Genomic DNA, 4,421 nt, shown 5'->3' on the forward strand with positions numbered 1-4,421 from the left:
TACAGATAATTTCCTTTTTTTTTCTTTTTGGCCACCCCGGCAGTGAAAGTGCCACATACAAACCACTGGACCACCAGGGAATTCCCAATAATTTCCTTAATAGACACAGAGCTATTTAGATTTTATATTTCTTTTCTTTTCTTTTCTTTTTTTAAAGCCATTGAGCTGGACATTTTATTTTAAATTAATTAATTAATTTAGTTTTGGGCTGTGTTGGGTTTTTGTTGCTGCACACTGGCTTTCTCTAGTTGCGGTGAGCAAGGGCTGCTCTTTGTTGAGATGCGCAGGCCTCTCATTGCGGTGGCTTCTCTTGTTGTGGAGCACGGGCTGTGGGAGTGTGGGCTTCAGTAGTTGTGGCTCTCGTGCTCAGTAGTTGTGGCTCGCGGGCTCTAGAGTGCAGGCTCAGTAGTTGTGGCGCACGGGCTTAGTTGCTCTATGGCATGTGGGATCTTCCCCGACCAGGGATCGAACCCGTGTCCCCTGCATTGGCAAGTGGATTCTTAACCACTGTGCTACTGGGGAAGTCCCAGATTTTATATTTCTTATTGTGTTAATTTTGGGTAAATTTTATAGGGAAAATTATGAATCATATCCTTTATATTACACTTGTAGTGGCTGTAGATCTGTGCTGATGGCCACTTTTGCATTCCTTATGTTGACAAACGGGACTTCTCTCTGTTTCTTGATCAGTTTTGCTGGGGGATTGTCAATTTAATTCTTTCTCAAAAATGAGCTTTTGGCTTTTTTTAAAAAAAAATGTGTGCTTTCTATTTCATTAATTCATGCTCTACTATTTCCTTCCTTCTATTTTCTTTTTTTAAAGAAACTGTTGATTTTTCATCAACTTCATTTCCATTTTCTCTTTAAGGTCTATGGGAGAACAGCAAGCCAATCAGTGGTCGTCCCTCCCCATTCAGTGTCCTGAGCAGTGGGAGCTGCAGACCAGTCTTCACGAGGGAACTGCTGAATAGGCACACAGGGGACCCACACATCTGCAGACCAGTCTGGGATCTCAGGTTGAGTAGCAGTAAACTCAGGAGTTAGAGCCGTCCATTCGCACTGAAATTCCTCCTTGGTCACAACCTTTTCAGCAGTGGCCTGCTCTTCCTTTTCAGTCTCTTCCAGGTGTGTGTGGAAGTAGAGATCAGGAATGACCTCCCGTGGGTGTCCACGGGCGATGGTGCCACGCATGTGCAGAACTTCCAGGGTCAGCACCCACCACCTCGGACCCCCTGAGTGAGCTCCCTTGTTGCTGTAGGGAATGGCAATGCCCGCAGAACAGAGTTGAGTCTGTGTTACACAGAGCAATGGTGGGCAGGTCAACATAAGACACCTGTGTGAGAGGCTGGTGGGCAGCCCTGGGGTCAGTAACCACCAGAAGTCTCTGCTCCTGGAAGGCTGCCTGGATCTGGTGAGTAAAGCTTCCAGGAGTGACACAGTCAGCAGTAGGAGTGGCTCCAGAGGCAGCAGCAAACTTCAGCACAGCTTGCCGGCCGGTACTTCTGGAGGATACGACACTGACATCTGTTGAGTTTTCAGTGGCATCAATGGCACAAGCTACCAGCAGAACCCTCTCCCAGATTCTCTTCAGATTTATGAGGCAGATGCCATCACTTTTCCTTTTGTAGAGGCACTGTTCCATTTGGAAGTCGAGGCTGGTGTCACCCTAAGTGGGTTCCTTATGTAAGGAATTTGAGGACCTCCTCTTCCTTCATTTGCAGGGCATCAAGGGCTCTGGACATTGTGAATATTTCTCTTTAAGTTATGATGAGAAACCAGAACAACCCTTATGGACCTCATCCTACTTGCTTTAGATTTACTTGCTATTCTTTTTCTAACTTCTTGTGATGGATACTCAAATCATTGAATTTTAGCCTTTTTTTCCCCTAATAATATCACTATTATCCAGATAAAAATATATTCTAATTTCTATTGCGCTTTCTTCCTTTACCCATGGGTAAGTTAAATTGTTTTTCTTAATTTCCAAACATTTGGGAATTTTTCTAAGTGTGTGTGTTATTGATTTCTAGCTAATTTCATTGTTATGTGAAAACATGTGCTAAGTCTGTGCTGTCCAATATGTAGTCACTAACCAGATGTGGCTATATAAATTAATTAGAATGAATAAAATGTAGTTCATCAGGCACACATTTTAAGTGTTCAGTAGACACATGTGGCTAGTGACTACTGTGTTGACTATGGTGTCTATTGTATTGAACAATGCAGGTAGAACACAGAATATTCTATTGCACAGCCCTACTCTAAACGATTTCAATCTGATGAAATTTGTTGAGGCTTGCTGCATATGCTTGTTGAATATACAAACCCGCATATGCTCAGTTTTGGAAAATGTTCTCTGTGCACCTAAAAAGAATCAAGGTTTCTGTCATTGTTGGTTGTACTGTTATCTAATATGTCCATTAGGTCATTTTGTTAATCATATTGTCCACATATACTATATTCTTAGACATTTTTTCTGCTTGTCCTCTTTCACTAAGGGAGTTGTGTAAAAGTCTCCTACTAGGATTGCAGATTTATCTCTTTCTCATTTTAGTTTTGTCAATTTTAGTTTTATATACTTTGAAGCAAAATTATTAGATGTATACACTTCTAGAATATTTCTATTTTCTTGGTAAATTGACTCATCAATAGAAATGTCCCATTTTATCTCTAGTAAGACTTTTGCTTTAAAGTTTACTTCTTGTTTGATATTGGTACAGCGATTAGCACCTTTCTTTTGGTTAGTGTTTGAATGCAGTATCTTTTTTCCGTACTTGTATTTTAAATTTCCTGGATTCTGGTAGTTGTATCTCAAGTAAGTACTACATGATTAATTTTAAAAATTCTAGTCAAGAATCTTTGTCTTGTGTCCACTTGCATGTAATATAATTACTGGTGTATTTGGGCTTACATCTATCATGATCCAATTTGTTACCTATTTGTCTTGCCTATTTATATTCTTTTTCCCTTGCCTTCTTTGAGATTAATCAACAATTTTTTTTTTTTTTTTTTTTTCCGGTACGCAGGCCTCTCACTGTTGTGGCCTCTCCCGTTGCAGAGCACAGGCTCTGGACGCGCAGGCTCAGTGGCCATGGCTCACGGGCCTTCTCGGACCGGGGCAAGAACCCACGTCCCCTGCATTGGCAGGCGGACTCTCAACGACTGTGCCACCAGGGAAGCCCTAATCAACAATTTTTATTACTCCATTTTACTTTTTGTTAATTTGTTAGTTATATTCCTCTTTTACTCTAGCGATTACAACATGCACCCTTGGTTTATTAGAACCTAATATAAATTAGTACTTCTACAATCTCTCTGAGAATGTACTTAGTTCCTAACTTTAGGCATTATTATCTTTTCTTACAGTTAATATTCATTTAGATTTACCTTCAGATTTACACTTTCCATGGTTCTTCATCTCTTCCGAAACTGTTTTTTCCTTGTGCCTGAAGAACTCCTTTTAGTATTTTTTGAGTATGTGGGCAATGAATTCTCTCATTTTTGTTTGTCTGGAAATGTCTTCACATTGTCTTTACTTTTGAAAGTTATACTTCCAAGATATTTCATTATCTTCTGGCTTTATGTTGAGAAGTTAAACCTCAGTCTATTTGTTGCTTATCTGAATATAATGGTTTTTCCCCTTTTTTCAATTTTTCTCTTTTTCTTTGCTTTTGTTAGGTACTATGATGTCCCCAGGTATACTTTTCTTTGTAGTTTTTGTTGTCTGTGGTGCTCCTTTAATGTATAATTTGATTATTCATGAGGGTTGGGAAATTCTTGACCACTCTTTCTTTAAATATAGCCTTTGTCCCACCATCTCTTATTTCATTTTGAGACTCAGATATGTGTATGTTAGGCCTTTTTTTCCATATCAGATATGATTCCTAGGCTCTCTGCTGTATCTTCTATAATTTTTCCCCTCCATGTTTCAGCCTTCATGTTTTCTACTTATGTAGCTTTCACTAACTCCCATTTCAGTGTATCCAAGCTGCTAGGTACTTCATGTAAGTGGGATCATAAGATATTTGTCCTGTGCCTGGCTTATCTCACTTAGCATGATGTCTTCAGTGTTCCTCCATGATGTAGTGTATATCAACATTTCTTTTCTCTGTAATGCTGAGTAATATTCTATTGTATGTATACACCGCATTTTGTTTATCCATTTATCTGTCAATGGACATTTAGGTTGCTTTCAGCTTTTGGCTATTGTGAATAATGCTGCTATGAACATCAGTGTACACATATTTGAGTCCCTTCTTTCAATTATTTTGGGTATACACCCAGAAGTGGAATTGCTGGATCATATTGTAATTCAATGTTTACTTTTTAAAAAATAATTAATTAATTAATTTTTGGCTGCGTTGGGTCGTCGTTTCTGTGCGAGGGCTCTCGAGCGAAAGCGGCAAGTGGGGGCCACTCTT

General features: G+C 39.5%; 1 pseudogene; it reads right to left on the reverse strand.

Annotated features, from left to right (window-relative positions):
* Window positions 1–637: 637 nt before the first annotated feature.
* On the reverse strand, window positions 638–1,868 carry LOC114895262 (annotated as a pseudogene).
* Between the last annotated feature and the right edge of the window lie 2,553 nt (window positions 1,869–4,421).

The sequence above is a fragment of the Monodon monoceros genome, unplaced genomic scaffold, assembly GCF_005190385.1.
Source record: "Monodon monoceros isolate NGI ecotype Baffin Bay Population unplaced genomic scaffold, NGI_Narwhal_1 Super_Scaffold_1, whole genome shotgun sequence".
Classification (NCBI taxonomy): Eukaryota; Metazoa; Chordata; class Mammalia; order Artiodactyla; family Monodontidae; genus Monodon; species Monodon monoceros.